The sequence below is a fragment of the Amblyraja radiata genome, chromosome 7 (genome assembly GCF_010909765.2).
Source record: "Amblyraja radiata isolate CabotCenter1 chromosome 7, sAmbRad1.1.pri, whole genome shotgun sequence".
Taxonomy (NCBI): Eukaryota; Metazoa; Chordata; class Chondrichthyes; order Rajiformes; family Rajidae; genus Amblyraja; species Amblyraja radiata.
The window spans coordinates 4,586,528-4,607,428 of NC_045962.1; the positions used below are offsets into that span (position 1 = coordinate 4,586,528).

A 20,901-nucleotide genomic window follows, 5' to 3' on the forward strand; every position below is an offset into this window, starting at 1 on the left:
GAGAGAGAGATGGGGAGGGGAGAGGGAAAGGGGGATTATCTTGCGTGAGATTGCAAAATTAAGGTAGGTTTTAGAGATATTAAATTTTCTCCTCCATATGAATAATATTAAACAATATCAAATAATATCAAACAATTGGAACTGCTTTCTTTTCCTTGATAACAATACTGAAAAATATGAATTCCATAGTTTGTGACATAAACACACATTTTAATGGGATCATTATATACAGATGTAACATTTCCATTTTGAGATCGGGGGGGGGGGGGGGGGTGGGGGGGTGTGGGGGTGCTGGGGACAAATATGCGTCAAGCCGATAGCCTAATCGTTAAAGAGTTAAAAAATAGAAACATAGAAAATAGATGCAGGAGTAGGCCATTCGGCCCTTCGAGCCTGCACCGCCATTCGATATGATCATGGCTGATCATCCAACTCAGTATCCCATCCCTGCCTTCTCTCCATACCCCCTGATCCCTTTAGCCACAAGGGCCACATCTAACTCCCTCTTAAATATAGCCAATGAACTGGCCTCAACTACCTTCTGTGGCAGAGAATTAATTCCACAGATTCACCACTCTCTGTGTAAAAAATGATTACCTCGTCTCGGTCCTAAAAGACTTCCCTCTTATCCTTAAACTGTGACCACTAGTTCTGGACTTCCCCAACATCGGGAATAAGCTTCCTGCATCCAGCCTGTCCAACCCCTTAAGAATTTTGTAAGTTTCTATAAGATCCCCCCTCAATCTTCTGAATTCCAGCGTGTACAAGCCGAGTCTATCCAGTCTTTCTTCATATGAAAGTCCTGCCATCCCAGGAATCAGTCTGGTGAACCTTCTCTGTACTCCCTCTATGGCAAGAATGTCTTTCCTCAGATTAGGAGACCAATACTGTACGCAATACTCCAGGTGTGGTCTCACCAAGACCCTGTACAACTGCAGTAGAACCTCCCTGCTCTTATACTCAAATCCCCTGCTCTTATACTCAAATCAAAAGATAGCCTAATCGATAAAACGCTGAGAAGAGGAATCAGAGCTGCCAAGGAAAGATACTCTGAGAAGTTGAGGAGCAAGTTCTCAGCTAGTGATTCTTCGTCAGTTTGGAAGGGCATGCAAGAAATCACCAGCTATAAGAGGAAAGCCCCCCGCTCTTTAGGCAATCGTCAGCTGACGAACAACCTGAATGAGTTTTACTGCAGTCTTGAAAATCAGAAATGTAACCCTGAAACCCCCTCCCCAACAAACACAGCCAGACCCCAGTCTGCAAAGAATGGACCCTGCACCCTCTCCTTCCCATTCACCACTTCACACCTACTTAAGGCAAGACTCCAGTATGAAAAGAGTGGAACCTTTCCCACCCCACCCAACCACTTCACACCCACATACAGCCTGACCTCAGTCTGTAAAGACTGGGCCCTTCTACACCTACCCCACTCCAATCACCACTCCACTCCAATCACCACTTCACACCCAATGACTGCACCTCCACAGACACCTCTGTCAAGCTTCTCAAGTTTGTGGATGACAAAACCTTGATAAGACTGATCCAGGATGGGGATCTCTGTACTCTTTTCAGTTTGACATCTTTCCTATAACATGGTGCCCAGAGCTGAACACAATATTCTAAATGCGGTCTCACCAACGTCTTATACAACTGCAACATGACCTCCCAACTTCTATACTCAATACTCTGACTGATGAGGGCCAAAGTGCCAAAATACTTTTTGACCACCTGATATACCTGCGACACGACCTTCAAGGAACCATGCAACCATCAACCATTCCTCTGCCCACCTGGCTAATTGATCCAGATCCTGCTGCAATCTTTCACAACCATCTTCACTATCTGCAAAACCACTCACTTCTGTATCATCAGCAAACTTGCTAATCTTGCCCTGTTCTGTGACGTTTCAGAGTGCTGGAGTAACTCAGCGGGTCGGGTGAGTATAGAAGTTGGGAGGTCATGTTGCAGTTGCATAAGAAGTTGGTGAGACCGCATTCAGAGTATTGTGTTCAGTTCTGGGCACCATGTTATAGGAAAGATGTCGTCAAACTGGAAAGGGTACAGTGAAGATTTATGAGGATGTTGCCAGGACCAGAGGGCCAGAGCTATAGGGAGAGGTTGAGTAGGCTGGGACTCTATTTCATGGAGCACAGGAGGCTGAGGGATGGTCTAATAGAGGTGTATAAAATCATGATTTGAATAGATATGGTTGAGTCTTTTGCCCAGAGTAAGTGAATCGAGGAGCAGAGGACATAAGTTTAAGGTGAAGGGCAAAAGATTTAATAGGAATCTGAGGGGTATGTTTTTCACACAAAGGGTGGTAGGTGTATGGAACAAGCTGCCGGAGTTATGGCAGGGACTATCGCAACATTTAAGAAACAGTTAGACAGGTACATGGATAGGACAGGTTCGGAGGGATATGGATCAAACGTGGGCAGGTGGGACTAGTGCAGATGGGACATGCTGGGCCGAAGGGCCTGTTTCCACACTGTATCACTCTATGACTCTATCTTTCCCTCTCAAACCCATTCTCCTGCCTTCTCCCTATTACCTCTGACACCCGTATCAATCAAGAATCTATCAAATCTCCTCCTGAAAAATGTCAATTGACTTGACCTCCACAGCTGCCTGTGGCAATGAATTCCACAGTTCACCACCTTAAGAAATTCCTGCTCATCTCCTTCCTAAAGGAATGTCTTTTAATTCTGAGGCTGTGGCCACTGGTCCTAGACTCTCCCACTAGTGGAAACATCCTCTCCAAATCCACTCCATCCAGGTTTTTACCAGGCTGGGACAGACGACAACAGCTTCACACCGTGTCCCAAAGCTTGTGTCCTGTCCTGCATCACCCAAGGCAGCAGAGATGTTATTGGAGAGGGCAAGCACCGTAACAAAGTAGCTCACGGTGGTGTGGGTAACATTCAGGAATGTCTATGCATGTCACATCATGAATATTACTGAAAATCGATCTTGACCTGAAATATAATCTATATCATTTCTCCAGAGGTGCTGCCTGACCCACTGAGTTACTCCAGCACTCTGTGACATATCACCTATCCATGTTCTCCACAGATGCTGCCTGACTCGCTGAGTTACTCCAGCACTCTGTGAAACGTTGCCTATTCATATTCTCCGCAGATGCTGCCTGACCCGCTGAGTTACTCCAGCACTTTGTGACTGTTTTCCCTTCACCCATCTGCCCAAGCCCACTCTCCCCCATCCTTTCCTATGTTCCTTTCCACCCATAAACCTCTCTCTGCCTTTACATTTCACTCCTCTTTCAAATCTGCTCTACTTATCTACATGCATTTTTCTTCTTCACTTTTTAGTCATAGAATGATGCAGTGTGGAAACAGGCCCTTCAGCCCAACTTGCCCACACCGATCGACATGTCCCATCTACACTAGTCCCACTCACACGAGTTTGGCCCATATCCATCTAAATCTGTCCTATCCGTGTACGTGTCCAAATGTCTCTTAAACATTAGAATAGTCCCAGTCTTAACTACTTCCTCTGGCAGCTCGTTACATACACCCAGCACCCTTTGTGTGAAAAAGCTACCTCAGATTCCTGTTAATTTCTGAAATATTGGTCATAGATTTGGTGCAAAAATGCTCCAAAACAAGGCTCAGAATAGATCAGAGAGCATCTAAAAACCCTGAGCTTCCAAGGCCCTTAAGCGGGCCCTGGGCCCTCTCATGGCTTTATTCACCTCTATTAGATCAGCTCTCATCCTCCTGCGCTCCATGGAATAGAAACCTAGCCTAATCAACCTCTCCCTTTAGCTCACACCCTCAAGTCCTGGCAACATCGATGTTGGCGGGCGTGGCAGCGCGACACTGTTGCAGCGGCCCCTTCAGCCTGTCTGTCTTTTTTTTTTTTTTTTGTCTAGTTAAATGTAGTTGTTCGTGTTTGTTAATAGTGTTTTTAACTGTGTATATGTGGGGGGGGGAGGCGGGGGGGGAGGGGGGAGCTTTCCAGCGCCCGCCGGGGGCTCCAACTTGTGACTTTTGGGCCTGGAACGGGGCCATACATCGCCCGGTGCGGCCTAAAATGGCATGGAACTTACCATCGCCCGCCTGGGGCTTCAACATCGGGAGAAAAATGGTGCAGGGGAGAGAAAAGACTTTGCCTTCCATCACAGTGAGGAGGAGATTCACTGTGATGGATGTTTGTGTAACTTGAATTGTGTGTGTGTCTTGTAGGAATTGTCTCTGTTTGTATGGCTGTGGAAACTAAGTTTCGTTTGAGCCTCTCTGAGGTTCAAATTACATGTAATAAATATTCAATTCAATTTTTTTTTAAAACATCCTCGTAAATCTTCTCTGTACCCTTTCCAGCTTGACAACATCTTTCCTATAACATGATGCCCAGAACTGAACACAATATTCTAAATGCGGCCTCACCAATGTCTTATACAACTGCAACATGACCCAACTTCTATACTCAATACTCTGAGTGATGAAGGCCAAAGTGCCAAAAGCCTTTTTGACCACCTTATCTACCTGCGACTCGACCTTCAAGGAACCATGCACCAGTACTCCAAGATCCCTCTGCTCCTCAACACTCCCCAGAGCCCTACCATTCACTGTGTAGGTCCTGCCCTTGTTAGACTTCCCAAAATGCAACACCTCACATTTCTCTGTAGTAAATTACATCAACCATTCCTCCGCCCACCTGGCCAATCGATCCAGACCCTGCTGCAATTTTTCACAACCATCTTCACTATCTGCAAAACCACCCACTTTTGTATCATCAGCTAATCTTGTCTTGTATGTTCTCATCCAAATCATTGATGTAGATGACAAACAGTAACGGGCCCAGCAACGAATCCTGATGCACACCACTAGTAACGGACCTCCAGTCCGCGAAGCAACCTTCCACCATCACCCTCTGCTTCCTTCCATGGAGCCAATTTTCTATCCATTCAGCTCTCTCCTTGGATCCCATGCGATCTAACCTTCCAGAGCAGCCTACCAAGTGGAACCTTGTCGAACACAACATCTACAGCTCTGCCCTCATCAACCTTTTTGGTCACATCTTCAAAAAACTCAATCAGCTATGTGAGATATGACCTCCCACATACAAAACCATGCTGACTATTCCTAATCAGCCCTTGTCCATCTACCTGCATGTATATCCTATCCCTCAGAATATTCTAGTAACTTTCCAACTACAGATGTTAGGCTCACTGACCTATAGTTCCCAGCCTTTTCCCTGCAGCCCGTCTTGAAAAAAGGTACAACATTTGCCACCCTAGTCTTCCGGCACCTCACCTGTATTTAATGATGAATTGTAAATCTCAACCAGGGCTCCCGCAATTTCCTCTCTAGTTTCCCACAATGTCCTCGGATATATCTGATCATGCCCTGGAGATTTGTCTACCTTCATACACGATAGTACCTTCAGTACTTCTTCGACGGTAACACCGACTGCTCTCAAGACACTTCCATTGATTGCCCCAAGTTCCTCCGTCCTACTGTCTTTCTCCTTGGTAAATACAGAGGAGAAATACTCATTGAGGACCTTGCCCATCTCCTGTGGCTCCACACAGAGGTGACCGCTTTGATACGTGAGAGGTCCCACTCTCTCTCTGGTTACCCTTTTTCCCCTGATGTATTTATAAAATCTCTTGGGATTATCCTTAATGCTACCTGCCCGAGCTATCTCCTGGCCCCTTTTTGTCCTTCTGATTTCCTTTGTTCTTTTCTCCTTAGTTCCCAATACTCCTCCACGGATGCACTTGATCTCAGCTGCCTATACCTGACCCATGCATCCTTCTTGTTTTTGACCAATACCTCAATTTCAAGATTCAAGAGGTTCAAGAGATTCAAGGGACATTTATTGTCACATGCACCAATTGGTGCAGTGAAATTTGGGTCACCATACAGCCATTCGAATAAAAAAAGAACACAGAACGCGATAGTCTTTAACATAAACATCCCCACACAGCGGAATCAAAGTTTCCCACTGTGAGTGAAGACACCAAAGTTCAGTCGTCAGCCAAGCTTCCCTCGTCAGCCAAGCTTCCTTACGTTTGCCTGCTTTGTCCTTCACTCTAATGGGCTTGTACGTATCCATGGCTTTTGTCAGCACACTTTTAAAAACATCCCACTTGGCCGATGTTCCTTTCCCCTCAAATAACCTGCTCCAGTCAACTTGAGCGAGAACTTCTCTCATTCCCTCAAAGTTGGCCTTACCCCAAATTAGCATTTTCACACGTGGGTCCTCTCTGTCCCTATCCATAACTATCTTAAACCTAATCAAACAGTGGTCACTGGTCCCAAAAGGCTGATCCACAAACACCTCATTCACTTGCCCCTCACCATTCAACCACTGTCACACATTTATTACTTAAAGTAAAAAAATCCTCAGAGCCACAGAAATCAAGCAAAGCCGAATGCTACTGCCAAACAAACACTATTCAGCCGGTTGTAAACTGGCTAACTTTTTAAAAGAAGAATTTTACTCACTTCCTTATTCCTTTAGATTCCTCTCTTCCGTGCCCTGCCCAGTTGCTCATCCAACTAAAGATATTCTTGGAAACAGTCTCCACTTAATGCAGTGGTTTCAGAGCTGTGGTAAGATGGGTTCAATCCTGACCTCTGGCGCTTTCTTTGGGGAGTTTCCATGATCTCCTTGTGTGCATGTGGGTTTCCACCATTGTAGGGGTTTCGTACTCCACTTCGGGCCCAACTGCTCTAGTTATTATCTCCCTTGTCGGAGGGTCAAACGGCCACCACTCCACTCGAGCGGTTTCCAAGAGAGAGAATACAACAAAAGGGATTCCCCTAGTTTCTAGACCTCGGAATTATGGTGGGATATGATAAAAGGTTGAATTGACCAGAGTGTGCTGATGAGAGAAAACAGAAACCAAGATGGACTCAAAGCAAGTCTAAAATTTACAGGCTTTATTAAACAATGAGAAATCGAATCTCAACAACACTATATAATACGTGGCTAAACTTATGCGTTAAACTAAGACTATGGAAGGAAAACTATCGGGCACGTCGTAAGAATTAATTTACACCATTTTACTTGCAAGTACACTCCCCCTTTCCCCTTCTTCTCACAACCTCTATCCCATTTCGGGAACTTCAACAGGTCACTGGGATACTTACAGCTAGGTTGATGCAGGCTCACGAGCCGTCCAGCAGAGCAGAAAGAGCGAGTTCTGGCTTGACTCCGGCTTTTTATACCTGAGTTTCCTTTGAAACCTCCAGGTGGTCCTCTGGATAAAAGGGTTCTTTTGATGATTCCCAGTTTCGATCTGGCATGAACAATAGGCTTCCGATGATAAGGAGTTTGCTGATGTCATGATCCCTCAGCCTGATCGTTATCCCATCGCCTGGATGGGCTCCCATTGTCCCGATGGATGGGTCATCCACGATGGTGATTGTGCTTGCTGCTGGCCTGTTTACCACCGTCTGCTGAGGCTCGGTACCTTCCTTTGTGTATCCAAGATAATCTCGTTATCTCCGTCTTAGCCTTTCCTGTCCACACCATTCGCATAGTTGTGTGATGCCCAAGTCCATAGGCCAGACAGGTTTGAAACTTGAAACTGATTCTTTCTTTGTGAATTGTTTTTTTTTCCGTTGCAGCCAGCAAGTCTGTCTTTTTTAAATGTCCATGTCCTTATCCGAGTTCTTCCATCATTTTGGAGGATTTGCCCCAATAACTTACATGCCCCTACGATACGTCCAGGCTTGCACGGACTGTATTGATTGACAAAGTTAGTGGGCAATCCTCCAGCCTCAAGAGCTGTAAACACTCCTGGTGAGAGGGTGAAATTATGTACCCCGAAAGCCCCCTTAATCGCTAAACTAGGCCCTCGAAGCACATTAAATTACACTATACACCTTTTACTTTACATCAATCCCACAAACCATACAGTACCCTCACGACCATTCCCTGAAAATGCAGGGATTACAACATATGTACAAAAACTATTGCACTAGAGTACAGACATTTTACAGTGATGGGGTGTCGTTACGGTGACGTCGGGCGGCTCAATTTACCAGCTGTTGTAATTTGGCCATCCTCCTCCGCCTTTTAAATTTGCAATTAATGCATAGCAAATACACCACAATTATCATCTGGCAGATGATCAGAACATGGGACACGATGCGGACCCATGCTGGAACTATGATCCAGGACTCCAGGTCCCACCAATTTGGAGACTTGATCTCTTCGATCTCCCTGGCGATATCCAGAGTCTTTTGTTCCAGGGAGAAGAAGTGTTTGTGCGACAACTCGACCGCCACCAGCAACTCTTTTAATTTTTCATTCACTGGGGGAATATCATATCCAAAATGGGCAACATAGTTAAATAAGTCAGTTACATTTTCTCGTACCGAGAGGTGAACCGAAGAAGGTTCCGGGATGGGTAATATTCGCTGCTGTGCCACATGGACTTCTGCCCTGGGTTTAAAGCAGAAGCTGCTGTGTGGTATCGGGCACCACAGCTGTGATCCGTGCTGATACCGCTGGGCACTTGTGGTGACACAGTACGTCCCACTGCCTATATACGCCACCTGTGGAGGGACATGGTCTGCCGCCATCGCCTCCATGGTACAGTTTATAGGCTGTGCCCCAACAGTCCTGAACCCACACTGAGGCCTAGCCTCAGCGCCCATGTGCTGGGGACACAGGATTACCTGTGCTCCCCGGCTCCGACAACCCAAAAGGTCAATGCCTGTCACAACTTGCTCCCTCACTATGACATAGGGCGGGACCTTCCCGTAGCGAATATGCACCCCCCCACGAACAACTCCCACGTTCTCCACGCGGTACAGAGGAGCTGGTCGTGCCGAGGTTCCCATCACCGGGATTCTTACGACCACTCCCGTTATGGTGTGATTGGACTTTCCGCAATCCACCGGTACCGGGTAGGCCTCGGAGGCCACACGAAGCTGACAAAGACTCAAAGTGCTGTTATAAGGGTGTAGCGCTGCTAGGTGCTGGTTGCTTATCCAGGAGGGGACCCGACCTTGCCTCAGGTCTTCCAGGTTGCTCCTCCCCTCCCCCAACAACCACGCACCATACAGCCCACACACCTCATTCTGTGCAGCCTGATCGGATGCATTCCGGTCCTCTTTAATCAAAGCGTTTATCGTTTTTGCATGTGTCTCCAATTGTGCTATGATTTCTTTTAGATGTAGAGTCATTGCCACCTCTTCGTGCAGTCCCGATCCTACCACCGCATTTTCCTCCCCCAGAACCTTTCGTAACTGGCCCTTCAACTGATTGATCTGCAGGGCCAGTTCTACGTTGTTCATGCTATTAATAATAGACGTCCCCGTGTTAAATGCTGTAAACCCGTCGTTAACCACCCCTCGTCTTTGCCTGCCGGACCCCATAGTGAAATCCCCTCCCCCGCGGTACATCTCTTCTATGTCTATGTCCCCAAAATCCAGGTTGTGTCATTTCTGGAACATGTCTTTTAGCAGGGCCTGATATAATAATTCCTTCTCGCAGGGGCACCATGCGGGTAACCGCACTTCAGTCAAATTTAATACTACTGAGGCCACAGCGTAATGCACTCCCTGGTACAGCACCTTTTTGGTTGGGACAAGTGCTAACCCATTCTCCGGCCCTTTGGTGGTGGTTGGACAGTTGTGAGGGTCGATCGGTTGGGCTGTGGGTAGGGGCTTCTTCACCTGAACCAGCAGTTTGGTGGCTTTCACCTTCATTCCAGTCCTGGGGGCTACACATGCCTGCCCACTGCGGTCCCAATCTATCCTGTTCCCGGGGTTCTGCCACCACTTGACGAAAATGATTGATGCCCCTACCGGACACACCTTGGCAGACCCCCATAGACATAAATAAAGCCCCTGGTCATAGGCCCACCATTTGTCCCAACATACAGTGATCCCTCCCGGTGACCCCGTGATGGTCCGGTAGGTATCATTGTCCAGTCTTTCCCAGTCCAAGGATCGATCCCTCATGTCCGAGCTCAGCTTCCTGAGCCACCACCATCTCCCCAAAGGAACGTCCCCCTTACAGGTTAAACACACCCGCCTGCCCTCAGTCACCCTAACCCGGTCGGTAGCCATCTGTATCTCGGCACAGGGTATGGATTCTTCCCCGTAGGCGAAGCTCCTGTGGCTGGAGAACCTGGTCGAGTTCGACCCCAGCCACCCAGGCCATCTCCCCTCATGGGAGTATCCGGCCTGGCTATCCGCTACCAGGTTTCCTTGCCCAGTAGACACGAGGGGTGCTCCGCCCCCTGAGCACCCATATACGATGGACTCCTCCATGTCCCCGCGACGCGCCACGCACATCCGGAGACACATCATTGCCATCATCCATACGGCGGGGCTACCCATCTGGAAAACAAAGCAACACACCTCCTTGGATCCACAAAGCTATCCGCCTAAAATGGCATTCGGGGCTTTGTCTTTGTCTGTTGTGGTCTACTTTTCCACAGCACATCCATTCGATCCCGTACTGTCTGTCCCTGTACTCCCCTGTAGCTATACAAAACCCTATATCTAATTACGCTAACTACATCTACTTACACACAAACCAATGCTATATACAACGCCACCCGTCTCCGGGTGGCCAACTCATAACTGGTCCCCGTCACGCTGGGGCCACCCCTCTGGTGGGCCCACCCGTGCAGGCCAGAACTCCTCCTGTTGAGGGACCTGACTGCCCCTCACCTCCCTTTGCACTACGGGGTTTCGAGATACCCCTACGTTCCCTGTGGAGACTGGGCTCCCTCCAGCTGCACTCCGTAGTGCCCTGTTTCGGCCACTCTCCTTCCCGGCCCTCCTGTGGCCGGTCCTAGCTCTAGGTTTAATCAGGGATGGGGACCACCTTACTGGGGGTTTAGTGACCCTGTTACTGCTACGTCTGACCGGGGGTTCCCACACCAGAGGTGATACCTCCATCTCCTCTGCTTCTGCTAGTTCTGCCTCTCTTAGGCAGTCTACGGTACCTGCCTGCGGAGGGCTGGAGTCAGCCTCCTTCTCCGCTGCTTCCAGTCATCGCCCTGGAACACAGCCGGCTACTTCAGGCTGACTACCTGTGGGCTCGCCTGGCTCCCCTACGGTTTCCACATCAACCCGGGTCTGTTCTTGATCCTGTTCCCTGACATGTACCCCTTTCTTACTTTTCCCTGCCCTTGTGGGGTCGAACAATTTACACTGGTTGATGTGGAACCATTTGACTCTACGGGGAAGCTGAATGGCATACACCATGGGACTGGCCTTGTCCACTATGTTGTATGGGCCAGCATACAAGGGTTAGAACACCCCTACCCTAGCATATCTCCTGACCATTACCTGGTCTCCCACTGCCCACTCGCAATGCCTGCGAGGCTCCAGCAGTAGCTTGTTTCTTTGGTGCTGGGCCCCCATGTTTCTGGCTGCCTGCCAGTGAACCTGCCTAAGTTGTTCAAATAGCCTCTTAGCGAACTTGCCCCGGTTCACTTCCCTGAGCTGTCACTCTGTTAGGGCTGGGACCATAACGTGCATGCGCGTTCTCATGACCCGGCCCGTCATAAGCTCATGGGGAGAGTACCCCGTACTCCTGGACTGGCTGGCCCGAATCCCCATAAGGACCAGGAGTAAAACCTCCACCCACCGGTTGGGTGAGTCCCCTGTTTCCTTCCTTATCCTTTCCTTTATTGTCCGGTTCAACCGCTCTACCGGACCCAAGGACTGGGGGTGGTAGGCCACATGCCACTTGGCCTTGATGCCCAGTATTCTAAGGGTGGACTGCATGACCTGTCCCGTGAAATGGCTCCCCTGATCTGACTCCACGAACTGTGGGAGTCCCCACCTCGTGAACACCTCCCTACCCAGGATTTTTGCCGTGCTGTTCTGCAAGGGAAGGCCTCTACCCATTTATCTCCCTTGAATAACATGCCTTCCTTTACTGACATGTCTTCACCCCCATACGGTCCCTCTATCTTCTCCTGCCTGCAAATGGCTGCTGAGGCAGCCTTTAAAATGTGGTCTTGTGCCTGGACCATGGTCAGGTCCGGGGCCAAAACCACTCCCGCACTCTCCTTTTCTCGAGGCTGCTCCCTGGCTGCAGCTACCTGTCCTTCCTCATAGGGGTCCCATGCTTTCCCACTCCTGGCTCCTTCTCTGGCCTAGCGATCCGCCCTCTGATTTCCCTCGCCCCATGGCCTATAGGGCACCCCACTAGATAGAGGGGATGTACGGGGATTGTCCATGTGGACAATGCTACTGGAAGCACCTGTGTCCAGCAGATAACTCCCGACCACATCCTGGACCTCCATCTTGACCCAGGGTCTCCCACATGGATCATTCGTTTTTCGCGTCCTCAATTTCTGTCCCTTTTCTCGTCCTCAATTTCCGTCCCTTTTCGCGTCCTGAAATTTCGTCATTTTTCGCGTCTTGAATTGTTGTCACTTGTAGTATCCTGAATTTTCGTCACTTATCAATTCCTGAATTTTCTGTCCCTTATTGCATCTGAAATTTCATCGCGTTTCGCATCTTGAAACTTCGTCGCTTTTCGCGTCCAGAATTTTAGTCGCCTTTAGCGTCCTGAATTTTCGTCCTTTTTCATGTCCTAAATTTGTGTCACTTTTCGCATCCTGAATTCTCGTCGCTTTTTGCATCTTAGAATTTCATCGCCTTTCTCGTCCTGAACTTTCGTCGCTTTTGGCATCATGAAATTTCATCCCTTTTCATTGTTTGAATTTTTGTCGCTTTTCGCATCCTGAATTTCCGTCACCTTTCACGTCCATGATTTTTCATCACTTTTCATGTCCTAAATTTCCGTCGCTTTACAAGTCCTGGATTTTCGTCGCCTTTCGCATCCTCAAATTTCGGTGGTTTTTCCGTCTTGAATTGTCGTTGGTTTTCGTGTACTGAAATTTCGTCACTTATCACGTCCTAAATTTTCTGTCCCATTTTGCGTCCTAAATTTTCGTCTTTTCGCATCTTGAATTTTCGTTCCTTTTCACGTTCTGAAGTGTTGTCGCTTTTCGCAACCTTAATTTTCATCACTTTTCGCGTCTTAATTTTCATCGGAGTTTGCGTCCAGAATTTTCGTCGCTTTTCAAGTCTTGAATTTCCCTTGCTTTTCGCGTTCTGAATTTTGGTCCCGTATTTCATCCTGAATTTGCGTCGCTCTTCCCGTCCTGAATTATTGTCGCTTTTCGGGTCCTGAAATGTTGTCGCTTTTCGCATCCTGAATTTTTGTCGCTTTATGTGTCTTGAAATTTAATCGCCTCTCGCGACCTGAATTTTCGTCATTTACGCATCCTGAAATTTTATTGCTTTTTGCGTTTGGATTTTCAGCGTTTTTCGCGTCCTGGATTGTGATCGCATTTCATGTCCTGAATTTTTGTTGATTTTTGCGTCCGGTATTGTCGTCAGTTTTCACGTCCTGAAATTTCGTCACATCGCTTCCTGAATTTTTGCGTCTGAATTTTTGTCGCTTTTTGTGTCTTGAAACTTCGTCGCTTTTTGCATCTAGAATTTGCGTCGGCTTTCGCGTCCTGAAATTTCGTCGATTTTTGCACCCGCAATTATCATCGCTTTTGCGTCTTGTATTTTCATCGCTTTTCGCGTCCTGAATTTTCGTCCCTTTTCGCCCTGAATTTCCGTCCCTTTTTGTGTCCTGAATTATCGTCCCTTTTCGCGTCCTCAATTTCCGTCCCTTTTCGCGTCCTGAAATTTAGTCATTTTTCGCCTTGAATTGTTGTCACTTGTAGCATCCTGAATTTTTGTCACATCGATTCCTGAATTTTCTGTCCCTTTTAGCATCTGAATTTTCATCGCGTTTCACATCTTGAATCTTCGTCGCTTTTCGCGTCCAGAATTTTCGTCGCCTTTAGCGTCCTGAATTTTCGTCCCTTTTCGCGTCCTAAATTTATGTCACTTTTCGTGTCCTAAATTTTCGTCGCTTTTTGCGTCCTGGATTGTCGTCGCCTTTCTTGTCCTGAACTCTCGTCGCTTTTGGCATCATGAAATTTCATCGCTTTTCATTGTTTGAATTTTTGTCGCTTTTCGCGTCCTGAATTTTCGTCGCCTTTCGAGTCCATGATTTTTCGTTGCTTTTCACGTCCTGAATTTCTGTCGCTTTACAGGTCCTGGATTTTCATCGCCTTTCGCGTCTTCAAATTTTAGTGGTTTTTCCGTCTTGAATTGTCGTTAAGTGTCCTGAAATTTCGTCACTTATCGTGTCCTCAATTTTCTGTCCCATTTTGCGTCCTAAATTTTTGTCTTTTCGCGTCTTGAATTTTCGTTGCTTTTCACGTCCTGAAATAATGTCGCTTTTCGCATCCTTCATTTTCGTCACTTTTCGTGTCTTAATTTTCGTCGCTTTTCACGTCTTGAATTTCCCTCGCTTTTCGCGTTCTGAATTTTCGTCCCTTATCGCTTTCCTGAATTTGCGTCGCTCTTCCCGTCCTGAATTATTGTCCTTTTCGTATCCTGAATTTACGTCACTTTTCGCGTCTTAATTTTCGTCGATTTTTGCGTCCGGAATTTTCGTCGCTTTTCACGTCTTGAATTTTCGTCGCTTTTCACGTTCTGAATTTTCATCCCGTATTGCATCCTGAATTTGCGTCGCTCTTCCCGTCCTGAATTATTGTCGCTTTTCGGGTCCGGAAATTTCGTCGCTTTTTGCGGCCTGGATTTTCAGCGCTTTTCGCACCCTGGATTGTCATCGCATTTCATGTCCTGAATTTTCGTCGGTTTTTGCACCGGAATTGTCGTCAGTTTTCACGTCCTGAAGTTTCGTCGATTTTTGCGTCCGGAATTGTCGCTACATTTCACGTCCTGGATTGTCGTCGCTGGTGAACGTTGAGACGTGGAGCCTGAAGCTGGTGCCATGACCCCTTTGAAGCCGGTGGTAGAAGTGGTGAACCTGGGGAGGATTTCTTACGGGAATGCACTGCAAGCTCAGCGGAGGTACATCCGGCGCCACATCGTCTCCCTGTCGCTGCTGAACCAGCGGTGAATGCGCTGCTCCTGTGGGAGCACCCTCCTGTCTACACTGTCGGCATAAGGATGGTGCAGTACCCGGAGCAGGAAGAGGAGAGGTTGAAGGGGCTGGGGGTCGAGTTCCACCGGGCGGACCGAGGAGGGCTGATCACCTTCCACGGCCCCGGGCAGCTGGTGTGCTACCCCATCCTCAACCTGGCCGACATCAGGAAGAGCGTGTGCTGGTACTTGGCGGAGCTGGAGGCCACCACCGTCCGGCTCTGCCGCACGTTCGGGATTCAAGCAGACACCTCGCCAAACACTGGCGTCTGGGTGGCAAGCAACAAAATCTGTACCATCGGTGAGTGCCACTTCAGTTCAGTCTCATTTAGTTTATTGTCACGTGTACCGAGGTACTGTGAAAAACTTTAAAATAGACACAAAATGCTGGAGTAACTCAGCGGGACACGCTAGAGGCAGGAATTATGTCCCGATGTTGGGGGAGTCCAGAACCAGGGGCCACAGTTTAAGAATAAGTGGTAAGCCATTTAGAACCGAGATTTCACACAGAGAGTTGTGAGTCTGTGGAATTCTCTGCCTCAGAGGGCGGTGGAGGCCGATTCTCTGGATACTTTCAAGAGAGAGCTCGATAGGGCTCTTAAAGATAGCGGAGTCAGGGGATATGGGGAGAAGGCAGGAACGGGGTACTGATTGGGATGATCAGCCATGATCACATTGAATGGTGGCTGGCTTGAAGGGCCGTATGGCCTTCTCTTGCACCCAATGTCTATTGTCTAGTGTTGAGACCCTTCTTCAGACTTTATCGTTATGTCCTGAAATGAAACAATTAAATTCTTATGCCCCCTGTCCCACTTAGGAAACCGGAACGGAAACCTCTGGTGACCCAAGGTTTCTGAGAGGTTCCCGGAAGTTCCCGGAGGGTTTGGTCACTAATAGTCGAAAGTGGTTTCCGCATAGTCGAGGCTTCTTCTATGTTCCTGCGATTATTTTCACAAAATCAAAACCGGCATCGACTTAAAATAGGTTGCCGTTTGGTCGAAGCCCGAGGAGTGGGGTTGCTTTTTACATACAGGCAGTCTAAGGCAATCTCCTTCGCTGACCGGCCATATTGATTGGCTCATTGCAGTTTTCAGCTTAGTTTACAGGACCTAGAAGATCCGCAGGAAGGTAAAATGCCTGCTAACTTTATTAAACTTCTTAAAACTGTCTCCACTACTTCTCCCCCCCCTTCTCTCCACCCCTTCTCTCTCCCCCTTCCCTCTCCCCTTCTCTGTCCCCTTCTCTTTCCCTCTCCCCTTCTTTCCCCTTCTTTTTCTCCTCCACTTCCCGTGCTCTGTGGCAGCCGTTTACCTCCCTCTTCATTGCGCAGACAGCGCTCCTCCACTGTCCCTGGCCCTCACCTTCGCGATGTGTTTGTGTGTGTGTGTGTGTGTGTGTGTGTGTGTGTGTGTGTGTGTGTGTGTGTGTGTGTGTGTGTGTGTGTGTGCGTGCGTGCGTGCGTGCGTGCGTGCGTGCGTGCGTGCGTGCGTGTGTGTGTGTGTGTGGTCGGTAGCAAAGATCCTGTAGGATCTTTGGTCAGTAGATGCAGCTCACGCTTCGGTCGAGGCTTTCCAGGCGATTGACCAAAACCTCTGGCGCCTCATGGAAACCTTGGGTGGGGCGCAACGTCACCAGTACTCTGCAAAATCAATAATAAACAACAGCTTATCCATAAAAAAGTTCAGTATATAAAATAAACGGACAAATAACCAAACAATAATAATGCAAAGTAATCTATAATGTCAAAAAGTCTATGTAGTTCGGAGCTTATTTGGAGGTCGTTTAATAGCCTGATTGTTGTAGGGAAGAAGCTGTCCCTGAAGATAGACACAAAATGCTGGAGTAACTCAGCGACATACAGTAGGCAGCATCTTTAGAGAGAAGGAATGGGTGACGTTTCTAACATTTCTAACGTCACCCATTCCTTCTCCCCACAGATGCTGCCTGTCCCACTGAGTTATTTCAACATTTTGTAGCTATTTTCCATTTAAACCAGCATCTGCTGTTCTTTCCTACACATTTAAGCTGCTCCTCAACCTGGATGTTATAGTGTTCAGGCTCTTAAACCTTCAGTGAACATTGTTCCAGCTGTTTTAATTGCTACATTGCCCACTCCACTGCCATTCCTCCCCTTATTGTGTCTGTCTGTCTGTCGCAACAGGAATCCACTGCGGCAGATAAATCACCTCTCACGGGTTAGCGCTGAACTGCAACACTGATCTGCACTGGTTCTCTCACATCACGCCCTGTGGCCTCAAGGGCAAAGGGGTGATGTCCCTGACTTAAGTACTGGGCAGAGAAGTGACCGTCTCTGAGGCCGTGGAACCCTTCCTTGAAACATTTGCCGCACGGTTCAACTGCACGCTGAGGCGTTAGGAACTCTCCATCCCCAACGATCACTCAGCCAACTGGTCGACTGAAGAGGTTTTCAGATGTCGGATGTTTGCAAGGCAGTAGGGCAGGGTAGAGCAGTAGAGTAGGGCAGGCAGCATGTCTGGAGAAAAGGAATAGGTGACGTTTTGGGTCTAGACCCTTCTTTAGACTGAGAGTTAAGGGGAAAGGGAAACAAGAGGTATGCGAAGGTACAGAACAAATCAGAGCCGGAAAACGATAGGACCAGGAAAGGTGGAGCCCACAATGGTCTATTGCTGGTTATGGAAGAGATATGAACAGGGAAATTAGCAGAACAACAAAATGGGGGAGGAACAGAGAAAGGGAAAGCAAGGGTTACTTGAGGTTATTGGAGTCAATGTTTATACTGCTGGTTAAGCTGCCCAAGCAAAATATGAGATGCTGTTCTTCCAATTTGGTTGTTTGTAACTATAAAACACCAGTATGTACCTAGTTATCCAGTTGGTAGCTCAGTCTAGCTAGCTACCAAGCTGTCCAGTATGTAGATTACTCTAGATAACTACCTAGCTATCCAGTATGTAGCCATCTAGCTAGCTACCTAGTTATAGAGTATGCAGCCATCTAGCTGGCTCAATTGTGATCATGTTTTGTCTTTCTGCTAACTGGTTAGCACGCAACTAAAGCGTACCGCGGTACCGTGAGAACAAATTAATGAGGGGTAAAGAATTATATGGGATGATTTATGTGGATTGGTGTAACAACACACCAGTTGTTATTGTAAAGCTTCAGTTGTTGTTGCTCATATTGTATTGTTCCTTAACAGGTGCTCTCCCCTAATTCACCATTTAAAGGTGCCCTCCCCTAATTCACATTTAATGCGGCTTTTTCACGGGGCGACTTGACGCAAGATGTAACCAGAGTGAAGTGGTCGTGGTCTAGCACGATATCACACGATATAACGGGGGGGTAGATAAAGAGTTCCCACGGTACTCGGCATTTCTATTATTTGTGCGAGTGACTTGTCCGTCTCCCGAGCTTTCCCGTTAAATCTTGAATGAACATTGTGAAGTGTTGTTAAATCATCACGTGGCACAAATTATGTCACTTTTTTTTCACACACTATAAATATCCTCCCTTGGTTGAATTGGCTCATTTGGAGACATGTTTTACTGTGTATGTGGGAGACACAGATGGACTGAGCACAGTACCTCGGTCTTACTGTGTGTGGGAGAGGGGGAGAAAGAGACGTACACTCACAGAGGCAGAGTCTCTCAGCCTGTGTAAGAGGGAGGTAGGGAGAGAGGGAGAGAGGCACACACAAGGTGGATGTGAAATCTCACCTGCCTGTTTCAGTGACAGACACCCGCCGCCAGTAAATGAAGACACCCCCATCTGTCTCCCCCTCCTCTCCCTCGACTCCCCCACCTTTCCCTCCCAACTCCAGTCCCGTCCCGACCCCCTGGGAAACTGAATAGAGCAACAATCAACTGCTGCCTGTGCGCTGATATGACAATAAAGGCTACTTTACTTTACTTTACTTTACTGAGTTAAAGAGTTCCCACGGTAGACTGTAAAACTGGGACCCTGGTTCTGGACTCCCCCAACATCGGGAACATTCTTCCTGTATCTAGCCTGTCCAATCCCGTAGATACTGATTAGACCGGTATCTATTTATTTACTTTATTAATGATTTCAATTAAATATTGGGAACATCAGGCCGCAAACGTTATTTCTTGAGTGTTAGCACTGGCCACTACATTCATATAATGTTGCAATGCTCAACCACAAGTGTACAAGTGGGACTAGTGTAGATGGGACATATTGGTCGGTGTGGGCAAGTTGGGTCGAAGGGCCTGTTTCTACGCTGTATGATTCTATGCAGGGAATAAACTTTTGTTTGCGTGCTATACAATCATATCAGATAATGCTATACATGAATATAACCAAGCCACGTACAGTCTGAAGAAGGACCTCGACCCGAAACGTCACCCGTTCCTTCTCTTTGGAGATGCTGCATGTCCCGTTGAGTTACTCCAGCATTTTGAACCGTCGAGTTACTCCAGCATTCTCTTTAAACCGGCATCTGCTGTTCCTTCCGACACATGCACAAGAACACCAGGTAGAGCGAAGAGGAAAATACCAGTTCCGAATATATGTTTTCAGGACAGTTCCAGGGGGAAAAAGTCCAATGTCCCCATTGAGGTAGGTTGGTAGGTCGGGTCAGTGCCCAAACGAATGGAAGGAAGAACCGTTCTGAAGCCGGATAAGAATAGGTGGTCGGCGCGGACTCGGTGGGCCGAAGGGCCTGTTTCCGCGCTATATCTCTAAAATCTGAAGTTAGGTAATGTCTAAAGGAACTGCAGATGCTGGTTAATACGCACAAAAGGACACAAAATGTTGGTGTAACTCAGCAGGTAAGTCAGATCTGGGAAGAAAAACATAAAAAGCTGGAGTAAGTCAGCGGGTCAGGCAGCATCTCTGGAGAAAAAGAATAGGTGGCGATTCGAATCGGAACCCTTCTTCAGACAGCCTAATCGGAATTGAGTCTGAAGATGTGTCTCGTCCCGAAACATCAGCTATTTTTCTCCAGAGATGCTGCTTGAATCGCTGAGTTACTCCAGCTTTTTGTGTCTGTCTTCGGTTTAAACCAGCATGTGCAGTTCACTCCTTACACGGGTCTCTGGAGAACATTGATTGGTAGCGTTCCGGACCCTGCTTCGGAAAGGCATCGATCGCTAGTCGGCGAGGACTCCGAGCTGTATCTCTCAAAGAAGTACATGTGAAAAATTCCTCACGGACCATAAAAATGCGGGACCTTTCAGTAAAGTCCCTTTTAAAGTCCCTTTTAAAGATCATAGTTATTTTCTTGAATCTCATTAACATAACTCATGAATAAGTTGATGTCCATATGCGGATGCAAATCTTTATTTTTTAAATTCAATCCCACAGAAGACAATTTTTACTCACCTTCTGTCCCCTCTGTCCAGCTTCCGGGTTCACCGTTCGCAGGAGTTCCCACGGTACCCGCAAGAGTTATTACGGATATCGCATGGATATCGCACTGGCCACTACGTCCATATAATGTTGCAATGCTCAACCACAAGTGTACAAGTCACTCTTGGAGAAATTCAAACTTGCTTGAATTTTCTCCCGAGTCACCAAGTTACACGATTACCTGCCGTTAGCGCCACGGTGGTCCACGGTGGTCCACGAATGCCGTACTGTTATCGCACGAGGTTCCCACGATGTTAAACTCTGGTTAACTCTTGCGTCGTCGCCCCGTGAAAAAGCCGCTTAAAGGTGCCCTCCCCTAATTCACCATTTAAAGGTGCCCTCCCCTAATTCACCATTTAAAGGTGCCCTCCCCTAATTCACCATTTAAAGGTGCCCTCTCCTAATTCACCATTTAAAGGTGCCCTCCCCTAATTCACCATTTAAAGATGCCCTCTCCTAATTCACCATTGAAAGGTGCCCTCCCCTAATTCACCATTTAAAGGTGCCTCCCCTAAATCCTCCTCCCATTTACATGCCTTCTCTATATCCAACTTTACAGGTGCTGCCCTAAACCCCCCCTATTTCT

General features: G+C 47.6%; 1 pseudogene; it reads left to right on the forward strand.

The window, feature by feature from the left end:
- The first annotated feature begins 14,817 nt into the window (after window positions 1–14,817).
- Window positions 14,818–17,416, forward strand: LOC116974950 (annotated as a pseudogene).
- Window positions 17,417–20,901: the final 3,485 nt, after the last annotated feature.